Below are 26005 nucleotides of genomic sequence, written 5' to 3' on the forward strand. Positions count from 1 at the left end.
GAAGGCCCTTTTTTACTTTACAAAGAATAACTTGTAGTTAGAAAGCCTGTTGAAGTTAACAGCGAGGTTCCCTATGGTATTGTTACTGCCTTCTCACTTCCCTTCCAGTTGGGTTTAAAGTCCTGACCCATCTACCGCCACATTGTTCTGGGATGACAACCTACCCTCAGAGTAAGTGGAGTCAAAGCATCTAACCTCTTCAACTCTTCCCATCTTTTTTTCCACACATTAGCAGAAACATCCCCATGGAAAATTTAGATTCTTCTCACCCATCACATGTTGTTGGTTTTGAGTTAAAGATCTGAGCAGGTCAAAAATCTGAGAAATACATTCTGAAGTTGATTTTGCTTTGTAGGTTTTTCAACATACCCATTATTCATTCCCCCCTCCTCCTAATTTTTATTCAAATTTTTTTATATCAACATCCATGGAAAAAATAGAAGCCAAAACCTTCACTAAAAGGCATGTTGATGAAAATATTAACTTGGTTGATGCAAATCATGAATCCTTTTTTACAAGAAATGAATCCTTTGGGGGGGGGGGGGGAATGCAGCAAGCTTCCAGGAAGTGCTTCATTCTTCTAAAAGGGCCTTTTGGGGACAAGCTCTGTTAAACGTGAGCAGGTTCTGAGACTGACCTGCCTGGTGTCATGATACTGTCTCCTTGTTGGTTGCAGCCACTACATCACATTCAGATGTCTAAAACCACTTCTCTGTCTTTTTTCTTTTTCACGTAAATAAGTGTCAGAGTTGCCAGAAGCATGCTGTGCAGGCATGAATGAGGAGGACAAGAGGGAGGTAAATGAGAAGGAAGTGGGCAACAAGGATCCGGCAATGGGGAAGGAGAGCTCTCTGCGAAACGGTCTCTCTAGAAGAGTGAGGTCAGCAAGGTGAAAATGATGGAGACTCCTTGAGTTAGGGACTTGGCTCTGAGAGGTGCTCTCAGCAACATAAAACTGACATGTTCCCTGATGACCTGGTCACGCTAGACTAGCTTCAGTCTAAAAATCCAGCTTTTCATGTTTTGTTTTGTTTTCCGTAGGCAATTAGAGGTAATTAAGAAATCCAGCTAAAAATTAATCTGAGGTCATTAAGAGAAGCTACCTGGTAAGCAGGATGTGTTGGCTAGCATTAATTGTTCATTTTTTTTTTTAAAGCAGGCAGGTGGAACAACATATTGTCTCATTTTTTCCTTTTTCCCTCCTGTTGACAGTCCATTTGTCATATATGCAGAACAGTGGTTCTTAATTTGTCCTTGCCTGGGTCAGTTCCATGGTATTTCTACAGCTCCCATCCTGCAAGGACTTATGAGGAGTGTCATTGCTCTCACTGGTGCAAAGTGAGGTGTGTAAGTTTGTGCGGGAGCAGGCCCTTATAAGATGAGCCTTCATAGAATAGAAAGTTAAAATTCCTCCAGCCCAGCATCAACCTTCAACATCAGTCATTCAGCAGGTTTATCTAAATGGGGCATATTTTAAGCCTTGTTCCTATGATTCTTCCTTTTAAACCTACCGTAGAGTGAGTGTGTGTGTGTGTGTTTCCTCTGCCAACCACAGGTCTCCCAGCATGCACTTGCCTCTGTATTTGCTTCCCTTTCCAATTTCTCGTGCTCCCCAGACCTATTTTTCATTTTCAGACAGGCAACCTGAAATACTTCCAATTTCCCTCACTGTACACATGCTTATAGACACACATAGACACTTTCACAAAGCCACTAGTGGACAAGAATTTGTCAAGGGGGGTAAATGGCAGTTCTTCATAGTGGGGAAAGGTTTAAAACCTTTAGAGGAGTTGTTCCCCATGACTAGCCCATGTCGTGCCCACGACTGTTTTATCTGCTGGCAGTGCTGTGATCTGTCTCTTTCGGTGCCAGAATGAGAACAAGGAAACTTAATCCAATGTTATACATTTCAACTCAAACTGCCACCGCTGCTTTATTAAACTAGCTGCTTTTGATTGTAGATGGCAGGTCTCCTATTATCCCTGGCTTAGTAAATATTGAATTTGCCTGCTGCCTCGGTCTCGGCGCGTGCCTGTCACTTCACAGGTGGAAAACTGAAGACGGACCAACATGCAAAACGTTTGCTTGTTTTTAAAAGCAAATGGTGGACACGCATGCATTTTGCTCCATTTAAGATGCTAATATTCAGAGGCATGTGCGCGGAGTACCGGGAACCCTGCTGATGTATCAATTAATTTCTTTCCATTTAACTCAAATGGTTTAAAATGTATACAATGCACTTTTTTTTTTAATCAGCATGGGAATCTGTTCTTGGTCTACCCCAGGATGTTACAAAACAACTATTCAGACATTATCTGCTTAGTCCACTGATTGGAACAGAGGACTTGGGAGTCACAGAACTCTTGTGTTCTATTTCTGGCTCTGCTGTCAATTTCCTGTGTGTCCGTGGGCAGCTTGCAGCCTCTTGCTGCCTCAGTTTATCCCTCTTGTAATAGAGAGGCATTGTCGTTCTTGTGTTTTAATGGACATACTTTTGCTGATCAGTGTTTTGATCATTCCAGTGGGAAGTAGCTCTCTTTTCTGGGTATGCAGGGTTGTAGCTATTCTTGCCCCCCCCCCATCTTGTAATCTGTCTGGCACCAAAATGGATTTTGCCATCTCTTCCCACTCAACTCTGCCCCCATTGCACTTGCAAATTATGGATATGAAAGTGTAACCGTTTACGTGGTTAACTGATAAGCCTGGGCTCATTTATTAACATGTGCAGTTACAAAAACTCCCCACTCGCCACGCACTGCTGCCTCTCTATCAGAGGCAGCAGCACGGAGGGGCAGGTGAGAGTCAAGCCAGCCCCCTTCATGCACCAGCCTCTGCCTTCCCCTCCCCTGAGTAACAGCTGCATTTTTCAGGGGTTACATGATTAAATAATTAAATGCATTTTAACAGGCCAGGTCTTAGGGCAAGGGCAGCAAGGTAGTTGCCTTGGGCCCCGCTCTGCCCGGCGCCGGTCTGCTCAGCTGTTTGCTTGCCACACTGGCTGGGAGCCACCTGGCTACATGGTGCCGCCAACACAACATGCCGCCTTGGGCCCCACAAACTCTTTGGCCAGGCCTGCATTTTAACATCCCTGGCCTACTCTGGCCTACTTTGCTGGCAACCCTGGCCTACTCTGCTGTAGTAAGAATGAACAGGATTCGGCAGAGACCACTCACCTATTTTTTTGCCCTGAGCTGAGATGTATACTGGGGGTCTGCAGAGATGAACAGGCTAGGCCGCAGGCTAACTTCCTGCACTACCCAGCCTGCCTCTCGCCCTCTTGAACCTTCCAGTGCAGCAATAACATACTAACATTCCAATTTGCATCCACTGTCTGAATGCCAAGTATCCTTTCCACTAATGGCTTCTGATTGGATCTAATGTTGGGAACATCCTAGTTCCACTGTGGCAAAACTCCCGTTCACTTCAGAAGCCACCAGGATTTTACCCATGAATTTAATCATTCAGATAACATAGAACCTTGGACCACTATTTTGAAGTGGCTAGTGATTCTGGCTCTCGGACTTGAGACACCTTGAGGGAGTGTGATGTCGGGCTCCTCCAAAGGAAACAACTAAAATCACTACATGATTCTAAAAATCATATTCAGAAATTGAGGGGGAGGCTATTGTGACCTGCTGGTTCCAGTTTGAAAGCAGGCATCCAGATAAGTCTCTGCTGGAATTTCACCCTGTAATAAGAATAATGAGAGGGGAAATCATATTCCCTAGTCGGATAATTACTTACAGGAGAAATCTGAAATTTCACATTGTCCATTTCAGAAAGTGCTCAGCTATGAAATTTAAAAGCAAACCTCAGATTCCTCTTTTTCTATCAGGTTTTTTTCCCCCCCTTTTCTCATTCTGTGCTGCTCTAACAGAGGCTTCTCAGCAAATGAGTTTGGCGGCTACTCAGCCGGTGAGGAAGGGAATTGTTCATGCTGGGCGCGAACAAAAAAGACACATAACTCACAATATGGAGAAGGGAGCTCTGAAATTGCACAAATTATTCGATTTTATACTTTAATTAGTTTGAATTAGCAATGGGAATAGATGCATAAAATGATCCAGTCAAGGGTGAAATGGAAAAAGGGATACGGTATAGAGTGTCACTTTATTATTATGAAGTTTGTGGGAAGTAAATGTAGAAGGCAGAGAGACCCTTCCCATACTAAGGCGTCATCCCCTGAATACAGACATGAGAATTTGACAGGGATGGGTTGCAACCAATTTCAGGCAGGCGTGGCCATAGACATACTCCATACAAGTGGCAACTTAGGGCATTTAAGGTCTTGCCCTGACTCAAGTTGGCATCTTACACCCTTCCCACTTGGCAGCAGCCCCCCAGAGTCGGAGAAAACTGCAACCACTTACCACTTGCCGTGACAACATCTCAGCTCCCTGATCTTGCTTGGACTCCATCCAATGCCAGCTCAGTACTAGATGGCTGAAATGTATGGCTAAAAGGAAACAGAAAGGTTTGAAACCACTTCAGATCTATCTGAACTTTTTATTGAAAACAATAAGAAAATGTCTTTTTTTTTCTTGTACTTCTGAAAAGTTCCACGAAATGTGATTGATAGGCTGGTTTTGACTCCATTAAGTCTCTCTGCTTGCTGGTGCCATTCCAAATTGGAAGGAGAAAAACAAAGCAACAAGCACCATTTCCTGCAGTAATTCTGACATGAGGAAAGGCAAGAAAATCTAGCCTGATTGCCAACCTAAATTACAAGATAAATTTAACCCAGTCGGGCCCTAGGACTCTCTTGCAGAACCAAGTCCTGGGAGGAGAAGCCGCCCCAACTAACATCCTTCTTCCCCGAGATGGGTTGAGGATTCAGTTCTAGTCAGGTTCTTATACTGCAGCATTCCCTATAGTCCTAAATCGAGAGCTCTTAAATATTTTCTTTAATAATTTGGATAGTCGAGTGGAGAGCATGCTCATAAAATGTGCAGATGACACTATGCTGGGAGGGGTTGTAAGCATTTTGAAGGAGAGGATTAGAATTCCAAACAGTCTTGACAAATTGGAGAATTGGTCCGAAGTTGTCAAGATGAAGGCTCATGAAAAGCCCTGGACTTAAGAAAGAAAAAAAAAATCAAATGTACAATTATAAAATGGGGAGTAACTGGCTAAGTGGTAGTAGTGCTAGAACGGATCGGCGGACTGTAGTGGGTCGCAATTTAATATGAGTCAGCAATGTGCAGCAGCTGCAAAAAAAAAAGGTCAATACCATTCTGAAATGTATTATTAGGAATATTGTATATAAGTCCAGGCCCACTGACGGGGGCATGGCAAAAGGGGTAGTTGCCCCAAGGCCCAACGGGGGTGGTGCAGGAAGCCACCGGCACTTGAAATCGCTGCCGGAGTGCTAGGTCATGTGCTCTGAGCAGTACTGAGGGCTGGGACGAGGGAGGGTATGCCATGCTCTAGCCAGAGCAGAGGGCGGGCTGTCCTCAGCTCACCTCTTTTTGGGACCATGGAGTCGACCCCATCACCTTGCCTGGGGCCCGCAGATGCCATCGGTTCCCCTGTGTAAGTCACAGGAAGTAATTGTCCTTCTCTGCTCTATACTAGTGAGGCCTCAGCCAGTGTGCTGTGTTCAGTTCTGGGTGCTAACTTTGAGCAAAGACGTGGAGAAACTGGAGAGTCGGTGATCAATTGTTCTCTGTGCCCTCTCAAAATAGGACAAGTTAGCAATGGGCTTAATCTTCAGCAAAGGGGGATAGGTTAGATAGGAGGAAAAACTTTCTCATTGTAAAGCTTGTTACGTTCTGAAATGGGTTTCCAAGGGAGGTTGTGGAATTCCCATTAGTGCAGGTTTTTAAAAACAGGTTGGACAGACATTTCTCAGAGATGGTCTGGTGTACTAGGGGGATGGGCTTGATTTTTCAATATCCCTTCCAAGCTTCTATTTCTATGATTCTCTAGTACAGGAATGCCTTCCAAGAATGCATCAAGCAATGTAACTTACTTTTGCCATGTATGAGCCTTTCCTTGAATGAAAGGAGTGAGATTCCTTAACTTTGTCACTCAGCTTAACTGATCTGGGAATGGGGGTTCCAAAAGGAACTCCTACTAACATTAATATGCCTTGCAAGTAACTCCCGCATGTCCCAATAAGGAAATGGCATTCTAACAGAGTGGAGAGGGACCACAGAGTGTGAATAGGATGAGAATATTTAAATAGTGAAGGTACAAGCAGTTCTAATGTAAGAATATGATGGGAATTCAAAACAAAAGAAACTCTGGACCCTCACCTATTTAGATTGTAAGATTTTTGGGAAAGGGAATGTCTGGATATATACAGTACCTTGCACAACAGGGTTGTAATCTCTGCTGGGTCTTTTTGTTGCGATGGTGACACATACAGATAATAATGGTGAGAATCCAGTTCCACCCAAACTATTTTTAAGGGTCTGAAATGTTCAGGGGAAAGTTTCTGCAGGTTCCTGCAAGTTGTAAAATGATTGACAAATTCCAGGAAAGGTGGGTATGATGGTGTTTCCATTTGGGTCTACTAAATGATATTGGAGTTGGTTGGAAAACAAGAGAGAAAATTGTGAATTCCTCATCTCGTGTGTGTGTGTGTGTGTGTGTGTGTGTGTGTGTGTGTTGACTGTAAGATCTCAGCGGCTTTGGGGTGTGTGTGTGAGCATTGATTGTGAGATCTCAGGGGCTTTGGATAGCTCAGCATCCAGATCTCTGGAGGTTTCTGTAGTGAAAACCCCAAGCCTTTTGACATGTGAACCATCTCAGTCTTAGGTTATAAATTTAATGCAACCTTACATCAAGCTCTGTTCTAAAGCATGAATCTTTACTCCCAAGCATTGCTAGAGCCCAAGCCCACAATATCTCTGCTATTCTTCAGAGGCCGTTAGATTGATCTGGCATCTCTGGGCTATACTGATGAGGAAAAGCGGCTCCATTAATAATCTTCTATTTATTCTAGAAATTCAGGAATGTGCCAGGCAGACTAAACATTCTGGCTTCCCTTCTCCACCTCAAGGCTTGAGGGAGCCGGGGGAGGGGGAAGGCTCCATGCCAGTAACAGCAGTGCCCAGTGCTAAGTCAGAGGCCTTGAAGAACTTGCCAAGGTTGTTAGTGTCCAGACGGAGCTGGAACACAGTGTTCAGCAGATCTGCAGGGTGAATGTATGGTGGGAAATCCGCCGAGGTCCCTTCAGAATTCTTGCGGGGACACACCTACCTCCCCAGCTCCAGGCATTGGGGTTTTACACTCATTTACCCTGAGCGCTTTGATGAGGCTCTGCAGTGGTTAGAACAGGATGGCTGGAAGTCAGGACTCCAGCAGTCTGTGGCAGGCTCATGGGGCTGCTCCCTTAACCTCTCTGTGTCTCACTTTATCCATCTGCGAAAGAGAGAGAAAACGTACCTGATGCATTCTTGTGTTGTGAGACAGAACTCATTCTCCTCTCTACAGTGTTGAGGTGTGTGTCTGCAAAGTGGTGTAGCTAAGCAAAGGAAGGTCAGCCCCGTCCCACTACTGAATCCAAGTATCTCATAGTTCCTCATGAATTTATTCTCGTGGTACCCCTGTGAGGCGGAGTGTGTTAGAATGTCAGTGAGGAGTTGTGTCAGAGAGCAATGAAGGGATTTGCTCAAGGTTACATGGAGAGTCTGTGTCAAAGTCAAGAATCATAGAATCATGGAATACTAGAACTTGGACTCGAGGTCATCAAGTCCAGTCCCCTACCTGCACGGCAGGACCAAGCACCATCTAGATCATCCCTGGCAGGTGTTTGTCTAATCTGCTCTTAAATATCTCCAGTGTTGGAGATTCCACAACCTCCCTAGGCAACTTATTCCAGTGTTTAACCACCCTGACAGTTAGGAAGTTTTTCCTGATGTCCAACCTAAACCGCCCTTGCTGCAATATAAGCCCATTGCTTCTTGTCCTAGCATCAGAAGTTAAGGAAAATATTTTTTCCTCCCTCCTCCTTGTAACACCCTTTCAACCCACATTTACTGAGTCCCAGACCTGTGCCATAACCACAAGACAAATTTGTGGAAGGAATGCACAACAATTTCTATGTCTAGTAAAAATGTCTCATGGAATTTGTATCCCTGTTCAGAGGATGGTGACAGCACCGTTCATAACTCAGATATCCTAAAACTCTGGATAGAGCAACAAGGCTGTGACATTGGCCCAGCAGTGACTCTTTAGCGACTCTGTGATTTGGACACTGAGAGACAGCAGGGTTGACTTGCCGTGCTCATGGAGGGCTATGTAATTGGTCAGAGCCACCATCTAAAATCCAATCTTCCTGCTGTGATTGCTCAGTTCTCTTTGTTTGATGGAAATGGGTGATTTCTTTAAACTCAGGACACAGCAGAGTGAAGATTATGCTTCAGGTTATCTTCATACTCTGAGGATTGCCAGTTCAAAGGGGAATTTATTGGGGCACTCAACTGTGGAGGAGTCACTACAGGCATTTGAGGGTATGTTGGGCATCTCCAAACATAAATGCTGCTTTATACTGTCTTTGTCAGGAGCAAGATATTATTTTATATTTATATCACTGACACCAAAGCAGTCATGTGTGTCACAAAACAGGAGGTAGGAGACTCTCAGGAATAGAGGAAGTACAAAACACATGCAGTCTTAGGCCACGTTTTCACTTCCCGGAAGATCAACACTGCAGCCATCGATCTTCCGGAATTCGATTTAGCGGGTCTAGTAAAGACCCGCTAAATGGAAGGCTAAAGGCATCCCCATCGACACCAGTGTGCCTCGAATCATAAGGAGTAAGAGAAGTTGACAGGAGTGTTTGCTCTCATTCACCTCCCACTATAGAGATGGTGCCAAAGTTAGAAATAAGGTGTATCAGCTCCAGCTATTCAATTAACATAGCTAGAATTGCGTATCTTAATTCGAGCATCTCTGTAAGTATAGACATGGCCTTAGGCAGCTGGTCTGGTTTATGTGAAGATTTAAAGGTAATATCAAAGTTATGCCACCTAAGACAATCAGACATCCTCCCTCTCTTTGGCTCCTCTTCACAGTTTGTCTATCCAGTTTCTCTTGCAACACATATTTCCCTGTTCCATGCCCTTCTGTCTGTTTAATTAGTATTCACGTTCCCTTCAAATGGAAATCAAGTGAAGTCTTCAGAAAGCTGAAGTGACTTGCATTATTAGCACATCGCATGGGCGGGATGGGTGCCTGCTGTTCTGTCACGCACGGCAGTGAAAGATTCGGAGGAGTCCAAATTGGGTTTTCCAAATGAACTGAGCTGATTTGTGAAACAATTGAATTAAAAGAACCGTTCAAAATCCCAAACCATTAACAGAGTAAATGCATGAATTTGAAAAGTACAAATCAGCACTGCATCAGAAGCCAAGACTGGGCAATCCTCAAACATAAGGAGCAGCGGGAGGAGGGTTTAAAAACTTAGCTCTGGCAGGCTTCAGAATTCTGCTTTATCTGAACCCTCCGTACTTTAGAGATTGTTTGGGGGCAAGTCCAGGTGGTTAGTTGTGTGTGTACAGTGGCCAAGCACTTTATTGCCCTGAACCATGATTGGGGCTGCTAGGTGGCACTGCTGCACAAATAATTCAATAATAATAATTAATAATATGACCTACAAAATGGCCAAATACACGATTAGCTCATGATTGCTACCCACCCTAGCAAGTCAGTGATGCTCGCCGTGGCAGTAGGCCCTGAGCCAGCCTGTTGCAATCTCCCACCTTCTAGTCACAAATGCCTTGGTAAATGCTGGATTTTGCAGCATGCCTTTGAGGTTAGCAAATCCAGTCCCTGGTGGGTCCACCCCCCTTGAAGACTCTGGACTGCTCCAGTGTGAGCACCACAGGTGATCACAGATGCAGCAGTATGGCCAGCGCTGAGCATTCTAGTCCATGATCTTTTCATTTTTTCCCCCTGCAAAAGGTTGGTTTGACTGTCTCCCCCACCCCCAACATACGCACACACCTCTTTAAGAGATGATTGATTGGCAGGCAACTGGTCCCAGTATTGAGGGCGCTATTAATATGCTCATAAGAACATGGTGATAAATATTTGGGGGGGGGGGGAGATAAAATAACAACTCCTCCTGCCTGGGACTGCGTGACAACTTGCAAATATTCTTACCCACAAAACAAATTAGCTTAAAATCTTTCCTTTCAGAAAGAGCTGACCATTCAGGAATATCTTGGATTTGGAGAAAAGGCTCTAGAAACTTCTTTCCTTTGACAGTGCAGAAAGGAATGGGCATGCTCCTATAATTTGAGTTCTCTACTTTTCAGCCTGTGCTTTCCCACTGATACCCGATTGTGGTATAGGGGAATCTGGTTTTGATTCGCAATAGAGTTTTGGATTAGTGTGTCAGCAAAGGATGTGGACGTTCCAGAGTAGGCAGCCAAAATCATGACAAACAACATTAAGGTCTTGATTAAGTATAGCAATTAAGCACATACTTACTTCATTGTCTTACCAGCCTTACAGAAGTGAAGTGTTAACTACAAGGTGTTCTGCAGGATGGTGCTCATTGGATAACATTGAGTTCCTGTTCCCTGTGGGATTTTAAGACTTCAATGCTGTACAGCAATATTGCACTTCAGCAGAGTCCAGGTTTGATGTCACAGAAAGGAGAGGTGACACTATCCTGCCAACCCCAGTTGGTGAATTCAGTTATTTTTAATGGCCTGAATTAAATCTGCGTGAGTCCCGAAAACGATAAATTGTTCTGGCTCGCATCATTTGAAATAGGATCCTTAATGCTATAGAAGTTCAGGTTTTATTTCGTTTTGCACTCAGTGTAGTCTTATTGATGGCAGCAGTGTAACGTTCTTGAATTATGGGTGACCAGAGAGAAAGAAGGCATCTCTTTAGCTCCCTTATGTTATTGTCTCTGGGTTCAGAACGAGATGTGTAGGCTCCAGGCTAGATTGTGTAAATCTCGTTAGAAAGCCATTCCAAGCTAATGAAACCCTGGGAGAGAGGGATTTGGCTTCCCAGCCCCATAGCCTTATAGCAGAGGCTGGGATAAATCCATCTTCAGTTATGTGTAAGCCCCTCTCTTCTCTCCTGTCTCGCCTGCTTGTATTTATTGGTGAAGCCGCGATGCTGTCATTGTTCTTTGAGATCAGCTCCAGGTCAGTAATTCATCGCGTATGCTCCTAAGCAAATTAAAGTGGCAAATGGTTTATTTCCCTTTTAAAATAAGACTGTTTTAAAAAAAAAGTCTCTCTCTGTCTGAATTTAAAGCACGACTAGCTAACTAACAAAATGAATGAATGTTGAAGATACATCGTGTAGGACATCCCCACAATTCACTTGGCAATATGTGTAAATTCAAGGGACCAGAGTTGTTAAGATAACCATTTGAAACAAGGTATTCAAATGCATCTCATCTTTCATTATCTGTGTAGGCTGTGAATGTTCATGCTGTGGAGTCAGATCCAACTCCTGGTTGTGTTTACTTCGATCTTATATCGTTGCAAAGCACTGGTTTACCAGCTCCTATTGTCTAAAGCAGGATTGACTTTGGCCTTTCTTCTTTTGAGTCCATTGGGGTGGTTCTGAAGTTTGTGTGTACATATGTGGCATTGCTAGTCTTGTTACTGTCATTCCTAACAAATGGCTATGAACACAGTGACTTGCTTTCGGATCCAGACCATGCATATAGACATGCTTTGTCCTCTCTGCAGATTGCTACTCAGAGTCAGGGAGCCGAACATCACAATATGTAGGAGTCACGTCATCTAAATAACTGCAGAGAGGTGTCCTTGTGTTTTAGCTTGTCTTTCTGACATACCACAATCCATTCCAGACACTGAATTAGGAGTATTTTATTTCTCTGTTCAGTGTTGTTTCTTCTCTCACCTCCTTTCCTCACTTTCCCTGGCTACTGGGAGGGCATGAGGAGGGGTGTCCCCGTCCTACTTTGCCCCACCACTAGTTGGCTTGGAGTTCAGTGCTCCCTTCTGTGTCTCTCAGTGCTTCAGGATGCCTGAAAACAAGAGCTCTGGCCAAACTTTGAGCTACGTCTACACTGCAGGCTTCTTGCACAAGAGTGTGTTCACACTGCCATGTGCTTTTGCGCAAGAGAGTGTCCACGCGGTCATGGATGCTCTTCTGCAAGAAAGCTCTGATGGCCATTCACAGAATGGCCATCAGAGCACCCATGCTTTTTCCAATAGGGGTTTCTTGCGTGAGAAACCCCTGTTGTTCGTCCATGCACGCCTTTTTGCTCAAGAGCTCATGTGCAAAAAGGCTTATTCCTCGTAGAAAGAGGATTAACTCTTGTGCAAAAAGCCCTGTGTTCTGACGATCTACTGTACTTTTTCTTGCACAAAAACACGCCTATAGTGTGGTCGCTCTGCGAGTTTTTGTGCAAAAATGGCTATTTTTGTGCAAAAACTCTGCAGTGTAGATGTAGCCTCAGACATACAAGAGCAACATGAGCTCTTGAGCCAGCTGTGCTCTAACTAACAAACCTTTAAGCACTTACACACCCCTCTATAAAGAAAATATTGAATTAATCTACAGCAAGGATCCAACGCAGAAGGTTATAACTGAGGTACTGGAGCATTTCAGGCCATTACTCTAGGATGCTGTTGTGTTTTTTAAAAAGGAAAACTAGTTGTATCTCAATATAGTCTAGAAACTTGTGGGACATGGTGGTTGGTGGAAGTAAAGCTGGTTTCCCTTGCGAGCCATATAAAGCAGAAAAATATATAAGGTTTCCATGTGCCAGAGCAAAACTAAATGTGACCGCTCAGATAAAAATCCACTATAGAAAATGCATCCAGGCTCTTCTGGGATAGCAAGGGCTGCTGGAATATTTACGTTGTTTTTCATTCTCTTTATCTTCTGTCTGTCCCAATGAATTCAGGGTATCCTTTGCTTATAATGAAGGCTCTGAAGGTTTTAATGCATCTTTTTTAAAACACTAACTAATCTTTTGTAACACCTCACAGTCTCATGTCCTATAACTAAATACATTTTATTTAGAAATACCATTTAATGCCACTTTGGATTTCCAATTATTCTTCAGTCAGACTTTGAGTCTTCGTTGCTTCGATATGCACAGAAGATGACAACATCAGAGCAGCCAGACATCAGCAATGGAAATAATTTGTTGTTTAAGAGTGTGGTAAAATATGAAGACGTCGGGCCAAATTCATTCCTAGCATATTGAAATGTGTGGCGCATGATACTGGCAGCGAATTCATCCCACAGACTCCCAAGTGTGCTGGGAGAAAACTACAGCAGCAGTAATTGAGACAAACATGAGGGACGTGTGTTGCTGTCATGTCCATGGTACAAAGGGCCCTATTTTTTTATTTATTCTTGTTCAGGGTAGATATGTAGTGGTGGTGAAGGGTGCTGCGTTGACAGCCCTGGGGCATTGCTATAGCATAGCAGGTACCACGCTTCTCCAACATACTGAGCTCTCCCTGTTTCTGGGTGATGTAACATAATCTGGTGATTTCTGAGGGATGGAACACCATTCCAGAAACTCAGTTCCTGCTGCACAAGAGGTATTTAATGGCAGCACGGTTTGTGTACTGGGGTAAGGCAGTAACACAGCCACTAGACAGACTTTTAAAGGCCTTCACTTTGTTACTGTAGACTTCCTGTATAATATTCCCCCCCCCCCCCCCCCTCCAGTAAATCAGGCAGGGATCTTTGCTAGGAGCAAAAGGTTCAAATAAAGGTCAGGTGGGGAATTTATTTTATTTTATTTTATTTTATTTTATTTTATTTTATGTTGTAAAAACCTAAGGGACTTCCTAACTGGCTAAACACTATTCACAGAAATAGTCATGAAGTTTGCCCTTAGCACCTAGCTGAGCGTAACACGGGCACGAGAAAGAATTCCTCTTTGAGCTTCATGGAAGCTTTCAGAAGTCCTTTTATCACTGTCCTTTAGAAGAATAAAAATATAAACACACCGCTTTGGAAATTAAGAGGGGCTGCTTTATTATGAATAGCCTTTCATTTACCAATCAGGAATTTTGTGTAGCATCTACCAGTATACACAACCCTGGGAAATGGTGTTTGCCAGATTAAAGATTTTGCCAGGCCAGGAAGCGTATAGGTGGGGTACTTACCTGCCACTCCCTGTTCCTGGTCACTCCCAGCAAAGCATGTTGCTTCGCTGCTGTTCCCCCAGCTGGGGTGTAGAAGCAGCAGCCGCATGCAGAATTGCTTCCACCTCCGCCTGCCACGGTCTGTACCACGGGTGTTCCTGAATTAGGGCCACCCAGAATACAGAGGTTATACTGTATTAGCAAAGGGCTTTTAGTACTGTATTTTTTTCCCTTCTAATCCAGTTTACAAACCAAACTACAAACTATGCACAAGGATTGCTTCCCCTACTACTAAAATGCAGCCACTTCTGGGCTGGATAGTGGCTACCCACCCATACAGTTGCATTCATGTACTAGAGAGATTAGCAAGTTTAAAAGAGCCTAGATAAACACCTGGTAAGAGCAAGAGCTGAGGAATATATTGGATCTGATAGAAAATTTATGGCCGCTAACTATAATTATGAGGGTTTTAACTTAGTTTCTTGATTCATGGTCACACTTGGCATAACTAAGTAAAGTCAAAGAGGGGTTGCTGTGTTAGTCTGTAACTTTAAAAACAATGAGCAGTCCTGTGGTACCATAGAGACTAACCAAAATTAGGGTTGCCAGGTGTCCGGTTTTGAATCGGACAGTCCAGTATTTGAGCTTTCTGTCCAGGAAACAAATGGAGAAAATACCAGACATAGAAATGTCGGGTATTTTCTAATTAAGTAAGATTTATTATTATCATGAGTATCAGTACGCAACTACACAGTAGAGAAGAGGAGAGCGAGGCCAGAGAGGGATGGAATCCCCGGGGCCGGACTTGCCCGTGCACCCCACCAGGAGCGTGTGGGGGACGGGCAGCACCCCGGGATTCTTGTGCACCCAGGCCAGCCCCGCTCCCCCCATCCCTCTCCTGACCAGCCCCGCTCCCCCAGACCTCTTCCCGGCCAGCCCCGCTCCCCTCCTGGCTGGTTTCCCCACACACCCCACCCCAGATCTGAGATAAAGTGTGTCCAATATTTTTTTGAAACCTTCTGGTAACCCTAACCAAAATATACAGAACTGTGAGTTTTCATGGGTCAAACCCACTTCTTCAGCTGAGTTGGAGTGTGGGTTTTACCCAGGGAAGCTCATGATTCTGTATCTTTTGGTTAGTTTCTAAAGCGCCCCAGGACCACTCGTTCTCTTTGAAGTAAAGCCAACCCCGTGTAAGAGCACAATGCAGAGTTCACCTAGTTTACCTCATGGTAAAACTAAAGCATGTTCACCTCGCTATGTTACCCCAAGACAACTACTTGTTATTTATTATAATTTGTACTTTCCTAGCACCTAGCAGCACCAGTCAGAGGCACAATACAAACACAGATCAACGAGACAGGCCCTGCTCCAAAGACCTTACAATCTAAGTATAAGACAAGAGACAACAGATAAAGACCAGGCCTCAATTGCTCCAAACAGCTTTATCCGGTAGCAAAGACAATGTTATTGCGCTCGGGGTGAAAGAGCAGTAAGTGCCTGTACTATTAAAGGGCTGCTGTGTTGCTAAATAGAAACAGAGCCCTGGTTTCTCCTGTTGCACACCATTTAAGCTGACTGCACCAAATGTTCAGCAGCATTCTGTTCACCTTTCCTTTTGACAGGGCCTCCTGCAGCCTATCCCACGTGAGACATCAGCCTCTCTACACGGAGATGTTTTCTGGGCGAGAGATTGCACTGGAACATGTGTCTCGGGAGGTGGGGGGGTGTTGTAATTGAACATCCACCCCTCTGGTTCCAAGGGGCTCCTGTCTGTGATGGCTGCCTCAAGGCTTTGGTTTTTTGCACAGGGGGAAAGGGTGGGGGGAGGGAAGACTGACGGTTCATTTTGTGTCAGAATTACAAGGCTTTAGATATCTTGGGAGGGCTCATTTTTCACATTGCTGGTCAGGTATCTAAATTACTTCTGACAGCTTGATGGGCTGATATACAAATGGGTAGAATGATAGACAGAGGGGCAGAAGATTGACTAGCAAGGACAAGAGGAGGAGCAAACGCTCCTACAAAGGTACCTGCACTACAATAGTCTTTCTGCACCAAATGACCGATGAATCAATGGTCAAACTCTGAATGCATTGCTAATAATATGAAGCTGAGATCTTAAAAACAGGACAGGAGATTTAAATAAACAGTTGCCATTGAAACTAAATGGAGTTGTGCATCTAAATCCACTGGGCAACTTTTTTAAAACGTCTTCCCACCTTTGTGTCACATTTATCCTGAAGAACCTTAAAACCGTTTCCAGATGCCAAAGACAAGGATCATTTCACCACTTTGGAAAGAGAGCCACCTCTAGAGTTGAGCATCGTAGTTGTTTAACCATGCATGATAGCACAGGCTGATCGTCTGGGACCAGAAGCGTCTGCAAGGAGAATTTAGTTTCTGCATTAGAACTGGCTCCGAAGATGCGGGTTGACACCGGCTCTTAGGAGCCGTCCTGGCTAAAAGAAATCAGGGTGGAATACTCCAGTCTGTGTTGAGCAGGAGGTCAGAATAGATGAAGAGAATTCCCTTCTGGCTTTTAAATCGACAATATGCTTGGGGCCTCAGTTTGGAAATTCACTTGAGAGCAGCACTTTCCGAAGCACAACACCATGGGACAAGTGCCATGTAATGCAGCACTGAGTGCATTGCCAGTAGCTGTTTTCCTAGCACCAGTTTCCCATGGGGAGTTCTGACAGGTCTCAGACCTACCCAGCTTGTGCCGGGAGTTCCCAGGGAGAGGTGCTGCAGGCACGTAGGAACAGAGGTCCCCAGGGATTTGGAAGCTGTGGATTTCCACTCCTACCATCATCCAAGCAGAACAGCCACTGAATGATTATGGCAGTCACACACAAGGGAGAGTGCTGAGGTGGGGTTATTTAAACTATATTGGTGTGTGCCAAGGGTATGCACAGCAGGAGCTAATCAAATCTTTTCAGTGCCATCGACACCCTGGGCCGTGCCAGAGCAGAAAACAAAGCCCAGATTGTTGCAGAGCACAGCTTTGCTGGTCTACTCTCGAGAGGCAGGTGCAAGGTTCTCTGCCCATTCCATGTTAGCCATGTGGGGTCCCTTGCAAGGTGGGTGGCAGGGCATTTCCTCCTCAGCAGTTCTGCCTTTTCATCTGCAGGATGGATTTAGCATTTTTGTTTGGGTGTTGGCTAACCATGGCCAGCACCCCTGGAACTTGGCTGGGGGAGGGAGAGGTGGGTCATAGCCGTACCTCAGGGATGGTTCAAAATCTATGCAAGTGGCATGAAAACCTAATAATGCAAAACGGAGGGTCTTGTGATTAAGGCACTGGAGAACTAGGTTCAAGTCCCAGCTCTGACAGACCTCACTGTGCAGTCTTGGACAAATGACGTAACTCCTGCTTGCCTCAGTCCCTCACCTGTGAAATAGGAATAATAATGTTTCATCTGTCTAGTCTGTAAGCTCCATGGGACAATGATAGTCTCTTATGTGCATGTGTGTATGCTGCACAGCGCCGTCAGGCACTGATCTCAATTAAAACCTCTGGGTGCATCTGTAATGAGACAAAAATAGACACCTCTACAGCCGGGGTGTCCAACACGCTAGCCACATGTGGCTATTTGGCCAACTGAGTGTAACTAATTGGTTCACAAAATTTACTTTTTTAGAATAATGTGGCTCATTTGCTATAGCAGTAACCACGGTAGTTACTGGTTGAACACCATGGCTCTACAGCCTCAATTTCTCCTTCAACGATACTGGTCTCCCTGCAGTGCATGCTGCAGTAAAGCATGTGGGGAGTTAATAATTCAGCTGCAAGAAAGAGCCTATCTGAAGAGCATTCCAGAAGATGCTAGGGCAGTGTGAAGCAGGCTGCCGAGGTCCCTGGCTCCAGAACAAGCTCCCTGCTCTGGCTGCCTCTGATGCATATGCTGCTCATTTTTCATACTCAACTCGGCTGCTGCCTGCGTCTCTTTCCTATCCCTGTTCCTGCCAGTTTTATGAGAAAAGAATAAAGAGGGGAAACAGATAACCATGGAGGTTCATTTGCCAATTGTCAGACTGTCGGTGCATCAGAAATAGAGTAATCTGTCTGCTTACCCCACGCCATCTTAGCCGCACAGGCCTTCTTTCATTAGCCGTGTTATTTATTTATGGCTCTCTCTAGCTACTCCGTGTTTTGGAGGAGGGCACCTGCTGGTGTGTCCCTTTCCCCCAGAGCTTGTTTTGCCTTATTTAATTTTCTCAGCACGTGGGCGGGTTGGAGAAGCTGGTTCTCTTGGACTCCTGATGTTCTTGCTGAGGGAAAATTCCTTCCTTCAACACCACAGGGTGCAGTGGATGGATCGATTGCTGAGGGCAGAGCTGGGATGGTAGGGTGGGCCTGCTCCGCAGGTTGTCCCTTATCCTGTTGCCTGATAATTAGGGGTTCTCGGAGTGAGGAAGGAGAGATCACACATGGGGCAGGCCTATTAACCCCTTTCCTTGCAAGCTGTCATGCAGAGAACTTTGCCTGCCGCAGCTGCTGTCACTCAGACTTTCACCAGGAGGGCAGCTGAGGGAAAGCAAAGCTCCAATCCTATCCACCCCATGCATTAGACACATGCTGCTCTGCCCCGGTTGGCAGCCCTCTTGCTAGCCATAGGGGAAATACAGCAGTTGTGAAGTGTGGAAAGGCCCTGAGTTGGGGTGTGCGGGTGAGGTTGTTATAAAATTACAGTTAATTCTTACTTTATTTGCTTGTTGTTCCCCAAACCAAGGGAGTTATTTCTAGGTCCAGTCTTCCCCTTCACCCTCCCCTGGTCTGTGCTGTGTGTCTACGTGGCTTCCCCTAGAAAGGGTGCCCCAGCTCCTCCTACCTTTTCCTCATGTTGAGTGATGAACTCAAAAGATCCAGAGATTCAGCTCAGATGGCACTCCGAGTTAGAGCCAGGCTCTGACTGGGACACCAACTCTTGAGTCCCTCTAAGGCTAAACCTACATTAGGGGGTGACTTTGAGTTAAGATGCATAACTCCAGCTATTTCAGTGGGTAGCTGAGTTAGTCTGTAACAGGAAAAACTTAAACAACAACAAAGTCTGGCAGCACCTTAAAGACTAACAAAACACGTAGATGGTATCATGACTTTCGTGGGCACAGCCCACTTCTTCAGATGACCTTCTTCCAATACTCCGGTCATCTGAAGAAGTGGGCGGTGCCCACAAAAGCTCATGATACAATCTCCATGTTTTAACTCCAGCTGTGTTAATTGCAAACCTTAAATCGAAGTATCTTAAATCGAATTTTGGCGCCGTCCACACTGCGGGAAGTCGAAGGGAGCGCACTCTTCCTTTGACTTCCCTTACTCCTCGGAGGAGCAGGACTGAGGCAGCGTCGATCTTCTCTGTAGTGTTGATACGGCGTAGGAGGCTCTAAACCAGGACATAGGTTCTGGACCTCTCAAGCTCTGTAGAGATTTGGGGAGATTTGGTTCTTTGCCCCAGCTTCCCAGCTGAGCCTAGCCTTCTGATCTGAACTAATTCAATAGCTCGAGGCTGTGAATTATGACTTGGAAATCTCTCTGGAACAGGCACTTACATGGGAGTCTTCCTTTATCCTGTTTCCAGAATGGTTGGAAATTCAGCTCAAGTCAGTTTGCTGGTTCCTGCTTCTGCCCTTCACCACTTTATCTGGGAAGCTTCCACTTCTTCTCTTGCCCTGGTCCCGCTAACTCTCTACAGCAATGGCAGCTTTCCCTCAATCTGGAGGTCATTGGAAGGTATTGACGTGTGTAGGCGCTCCTTCCCTCGGCAGTGACACAGACCTGTTCGGTGGCTCTGTCTGTTTGCCCGAAGTGCCCCTGTTTTGGTTTCGTATCAAGGTGGTGACATGGCTGAAGTCAAAGTTGTGGTGTTAGTGATCATCTGGGGAAGGCAGTAAGAGGCATACAGCACAGAGGTGAGAGTCTGTGTAAACAGACAATCTTGCATGCACCCCAGCCATGCTGTGCTGGGTTTTTGCAATCTCTACATAGTGTCAGAACGGGATTGAATATAAAGCTGCCAGAAGAGGGTCTTTGACAGGTGACATAAAGACTCGCATCCTTGAGACTACTGAATCCATGAGATGCTGTTTGGGTGGAAGTGTGTTGAGAAAAATAGATAATATAGGGTTACACCAGGACACCTCGATTCGATTTGGTTAGGATGCCAGCAGGAATCCTCGATTGGAACCGGTGTCTTTGTGTCACCTGGTGAACCTCCAATATGCCCTCATTGCTACCTGAGTTTGTAGCTGTGAACAACGCCATCGCTGTGCACACTGCAAGCATGTCCTGCTGATGCTCTCAGGCTGCTGCTTCGTCCTGGGAGGGTTACCTAAAATGCTGAGAATCCAAGCAAGTCAGAGGGTGGGGAGCTAAATGTCTTAAAAGGACAGAATCAATCCATGACACAGGGACTGAAGGTTCAAGCCGTGTGCCCCGTCCTTCCTAAAGGCCGTTGGTTCTTGTGCTAAGTTGCTATTTCGTCTGGGGAGGAAGGTTTTACCACTCTCCCTTTCTCAGAAAGTGGGGTGGGGTGCTATGGGTGTGTGGAAGAGTCCTCCAGGGCGTCCAGCGAGAAGGGTAGGGTCTGTGTCTGCAGAAAGAAGGGCCATCTTGCTTTCTCAGCCATGGCCTGCTGGGTCTCCCCAATCCGTACAAAAGGAGTTTGGCAACCAGTTAGCAGGAGGCAGTGTGAACTGTCAGTGTGGCACAGGAGACATGAATTCAGCAAAACTCTAACCCACCCCACCCCCTTCGCCCGCCAGCCACAAGAGCCCGCTATGAGACACGGGGTCTCCTCCAGGCTTTGCAGTAGCCCCAAAATTGCTCTGACTCTGGCTCTCCTATGTGGCAACACTGCTTGCTGAGTCAAGACAGGGAAGGCTCCCCTAACCTGATTGGCCTACAGCTGAACTCCTTCACCAGCCCTTCCATGGCTCCGGTTGCTGCTTATACTTTTGTTTAGGCCGGTGGGAGGCCCTCGTCTGTCCTTTCCCCTGGTTCCCAGAGGCCCTTCCAAACCTCAAGCACCAATATTTGCTTTGTGGTGTGCAAGAGAAGCGGAAGAGAGACTTGCTGGCGGGAGCGAGAATTGAAGTCAAGTCCCTGGAAATTGGGAGCATTTTCAGGAGACGGTCTGATGGCGAAAAGCCACAATGTTGTGACTTGTGGAACGGTCAGACCCATTGCCAACCTTAATTGTAAGTTTAAAACAAACCCCAGGCGACCACTGCTTCTCGTGCCTTCGCTTTGGCAAGTCGCCCTGGTTTCAAGGGCTCCTATCATTCATTTTGTGGTTGGCCTGTCAGAAGTCAGCCTCGTATTTAGGAAAGGAAAGTTAAAAGCCTGCTATGTAAAACGGCCCACTGTTTGCACAGCTGATTTAACTTTCAGGTATTCAGTTTTTTAAATTAATTTAATTAAGACTTACTCAGGTACAGTATTGGAAAGGTCACCTGTCCCCGACGCTGCAGGAATACCTGTGAACCCAGGCTTCTTTGCTTTTTTACTTGTCTGCTTTCACAATTGTTTCTGGATGAGAAAGCACAAGACTTGGGCTTTGTTTCCTGTGTGGACAGTTAATTTATATTTATAAAATGTGTGTGTGTGTGTGTGTGTGTGTGTGTGTGTGTGTGTGTGTGTGTGTGTGCGCGCGCACACACATTTACACGCACACCCCTCCCCAGCCAGCGCTTCACACTAGGCCATGTCCCTAATACCTAGAGCACAGTTCTGGGATTCGGGACTTGAATTCCATTCCCAGCTCTGCTATCAACTCCCTTGGTCACGTCAGTTCACATCTCCCGGCCTCAGTTTCTCCCTCGGTAAAGTGAGGGTGCTAATACTTACCAAGCCCACAGAGGGCTTATCCTTATTTGTAAGGCAATTTCAAATTCCAGGGTGATAAGGATTAATGCTGTGATAACTCCATGTGACTAATACAGTGTTCAAAAGCTCACCCTCTTCTCCTGTCTCGGGTAGGTAGCCAGGGCTGGCCTTACCATGAGGTGAACTGAGGCGGCCGCCTCAGGTGCCAGACGGTGGGGGAGAGGGGGACGCCACTAGGACCCAGAGTGTAGACAATTGTCTCTGCTGCTGGTGCAGATGTCTTCTCTCTGCTCTAGATGCACAGAGATGGTGGGGTGCTGTGCTGGAGGAGGGAGGGCCCAAAAGACGTAACAGGCAAGCAGGAGAAAAGGAGGCATGGGGGCATCATTTGAGCTCCCCACCTCAGGTGCCAAAATGTTGTGGGCTGGCTCCATAGGTAGCCCAAATCTGTCTAACAGCTGCAGGCCCCAAGGGCCGGAGTTAATCTAACCACTTAGCAGTGTCTTTCATTCAACACATGGGCTACTGCAGCTGCCTTTCGGCTGGTGTCTTTGTGGCTCACCTGGAAAGCACTCCACAGCATTTCCAACAAGGAGGCAGCACTGCCACAAATAACGTGCCCACTGGGGCTCTGATGAGATGTAGTAGACCAGACGGCTGGCTAAAAACCCCATAAGGGTTAGGTGCTGTGTCACCACGCAGCTTCATCATCCTCCCCTTGGCCTGTCTTGATAGGGCCACTCCCAACCCCATGCTCACCAGCACTCGTGTAATATCAGTGTGCCCAGGAGAGCAGCCCCACCTCCTGCTCAGCAGGGTTGGTTTCGCAAAGGGTTTTATCCTGTGCTCCCCGTACGGAACAGGCAATTGGAAGCGTCCGGGCAATTTTAACAACCAGCATATGGACGCCAAGGGAGCCTGCCGAGGTCGCGGCTGTGCGTGTCAGATTGGAAGTGAATTGGCGGTGGAAGTGGAGCCACCTTGCAGAGATGAAAGGCTGAACCGAGGGTGTTGGTCACAATAATCGCAGCTTTGGTGACTGCGGTAATAATGTGCCTTCGCCTACAGGATGTTCAATACTGGTCGGGGTGCTTTTTTGGTGAGGGAGGGGCATATTTCAGCTTCCGAATGAACTATTTCCCCATGAGAGGCAGCATCCAAATCAAGAAACCCAGCTCCAGATAGAAGCCCGGGAGGGAGGGGGGGGGGAGAATCTGTTTTAACATTAAATATAACCTTGTTAGTTATTGACGTAGAGTAACTGAAGTCATTGTATGTGGTTTGTAGAGGCAGTATCCAGGGATCTAATCTATTTGTCTGATATTTATGGGTAACGTTTGGATGCCTCGTTCACTCATTACTCTTCATTATGACGGCAATCCTATTTTAGGGGCCTATCATTTTAAACTACTCTTTAACCATAGCTTGCCCTAATCTTTGTGTATACACCTTCACTGGACTTCAGGAGTTTTAGGTGAGCTGGGGGAAGATATGGCTGCTGTCTAGCTTATGATTGGTTGGAAGAATGACATTGTGCAGCCAAGTAATCACGGAGGAATGGATGGATAAAGCCAATGGCTGTGTCTACACTGGGCCACTTATTCCGGAAAATCAGCCGCTTTTCCGGAATCAGCTGCGAGCTGTCTACACTGGCCCTTGAATTTCCGGAAAAGCAACGATGCTCTACTGTACAAAATCAGCCGCTATTCCGGAAAAACTATTCTGCTCCCGCTTGGGCATAAGTCCTTATTCCAGAACACTGTTCCGGAAAAGGGCCAGTGTAGACAGCCCAGTAGTCTTTTCCAGAAAAAAGCCCCGATCGCGAAAATGGCGATCGGGGCTCTTTTCCGGAAAAGCACGTCTACATTGGCCACAGACGCTTTTCCGGAAAAAGGGCTTTTCCTGAAAAGCAGCCTGCCAATGTAGACGCTCCTTTTCCGGAAAAACTGAAAACGGAATAGTATTCCGTTTTAAGCATTTCCGGAAATTCATGCCAGTGTGTAGACAGCCAGTGGGAACCGTAGGTGCTCAGAATCTCTGGAAATCGGGCCAGTTAGCACATGTCTACACAATATGTTAGCTGGCCTAGTGGGGTGTGAATTGTAATCCACTGCCCAGTTCTCATTGACACGATCACCCCTTTATGGCACGTAAAGGGGTCCTAAAATGGGAATACATTTTGAAAAAAAATTCCCCATTGTTTATAAAGCGCTCTGCGGGATAATCCCCACTGGGCTCGATTGGTCTTTCACTGATACCTATATGGCTTCCATCACAGTAGTATTTGAGCACCTGACAGTCTTTGAATGAAGAAGAGTTCTGTGATGCTCAGAAGCCTGCCTCTCATCCAGAGAAGTGGGTCCAATAAAAAGATCCTATTTCACCCACCTTGCATCTGTAATCTTTGAACGGGTTTGTTCTCACAACGCTCCATACGGTAGGACAATGCTATTTTCCTGATCTGCAGATGGGGAAATCGAGGCAGAGCAAGATTAAGAGACTTGCCCAAGACCATCCAGGAAGTCTGTGGAAGAGCAAACTCACAAGCCGTAGGCCAATCCCCTAACTGTTGAACAATCCTTCCTCTCCTAGGTAAATACCAGGTTTGCATACCTAGAGGTGCAGAGCAGCAGCTCCAGCTGAGAGTTGTAGGAGCGATGTGCTGTCGGCAACTCTGAAACTCATAAGCCATTAGCGAACGAAGCATGGAAACGGGACTCTGCTCTCATGGCTAGAGGGTCTACTTGGCCAGCTTAGGTGCCAGGGCTGCTGTGTGAGGACAGGCTCTTGGTATGGTCGAGATCCACCTTCCGTTCAAGCTGGGCTAAACTTCACTGGTGTAAGCTGTCTCTGCTCTAACAGTTTCTGTGGTGCTGCTACTCGGGTGGCTAAAATCTCACTGGAGAAACCCCACAGATAGGCTTCTAGGCCTCAGGCACCAAACCAGGAGGGCTGGCAGAGAGAACTGAGAAAAACCTAGACTTTCCCTGCCTATCGCCATACAAAGCATTGCACTTAAAGGAGACGTTTCAAAGCTGCTGGAGACACGCCTTTGTCACAGGGGACAACAGACCCAAAGCATTGGCCTGCTGGTGACCTTTGCCATCCCACCAAAGAAACTGCGCTGCAGACTAAAGCAAATACCTGAAGTGGGCTTTTGATTGAGAGTCACTCCTGGGGGGCAGCAGGATGGGATCTTTTGTGTTTCAGGGCAATTCTTTCCCACCTCCTTTATTCCTCAGATGCCTCAGCGCTTTCCCCGGCACAGATCTCAACTTCCTCTGGCTGTGATCCATTAAGGAAGCTTTGGCAAGGTCGTGGCATAACAGCACTGAAGCTTCCTCCCAACAGGCGTGGAAATGATAATGTATCACCTGTAGTGCGGAGTCGGTGGATCCCCTGGGTAGCAACAAGTCCAGGTCTAATTAGAGTTCCAGGGAATCAAACCGTTGTGCTACTAATGATTCTTCAGCAAAGTTCTGATTAAAACAGCAATTTTAATAAGCACTGCTCCAGTGTAAGTGTTCACTGAACATTTAATTACATCACTTATGACTCCAATATTATTTAAAATCCTATTTTTGCCACTTGCACAGAAAGAGACACACACACGATAATTGGTCACCTTAATTAATTTTCTAAGCTCCTGTTAAGACTTTAAAATGACTGTTGGGTATGTATTTTAGGCACATGGCAGCAAGGCAGAGCAGCAAATGAAAAAGGCCATGAACTGATCAGAGATCAAAGTTTACTATGTTGGATTGATCCCCACCTGAGTCTGGAAATTCTGAGAAGCTGTTCCCCTTTTATCTTGATTAATTAGTCCCTCTGAAGCTTGGGTCTAATCAGTGTCACACAAAGAAGGAATCTTATCATCAGGGTGACCACATTGGTGAGTGTGGGCTTGCTGTGCAATTTGCCAGTTGTTGCTGGGTCACAAGAAAGTCACTTCACATCAAAGCAATAATGCATTCGGAGGGATGCAGTTGTGTTTGATACCCAGCCGTTCCAGGGGGAAGCAAGGGGAGAAACCTCCCGTTCCACTGACATGCCAATTATCTCCACACTGACTTTCCACCAGTTGCATGGCTCAGTCTTGTGCCTATGCCCTTAAAAA

The 26005-nt window shown here is 46.0% G+C and overlaps 1 protein-coding gene and 1 long non-coding RNA gene across 4 annotated transcripts in view; one reads left to right on the plus strand and one right to left on the minus strand.

Moving 5' to 3' along the window:
• PLXNA2 (plexin A2) overlaps positions 1–26005 on the plus strand; it is a 326357-nt gene that overhangs the window by 150350 nt on the left and 150002 nt on the right. The gene's annotated exons all lie outside the window — the stretch shown is intronic.
• LOC142820874 (uncharacterized) overlaps positions 3538–26005 on the minus strand; it is a 41070-nt gene continuing 18602 nt past the window's right edge. The window contains exons 2-3 of the long non-coding RNA XR_012897825.1: positions 4371–4456; positions 3538–3688 (exon numbers count right to left, since the gene is read on the minus strand). This is a non-coding gene — a long non-coding RNA (uncharacterized LOC142820874). The remainder of the gene's footprint in view (positions 3689–4370; positions 4457–26005) is intronic.

Source organism: Pelodiscus sinensis, chromosome 27, assembly GCF_049634645.1.
Source record: "Pelodiscus sinensis isolate JC-2024 chromosome 27, ASM4963464v1, whole genome shotgun sequence".
In the NCBI taxonomy this organism is placed as follows: Eukaryota; Metazoa; Chordata; order Testudines; family Trionychidae; genus Pelodiscus; species Pelodiscus sinensis.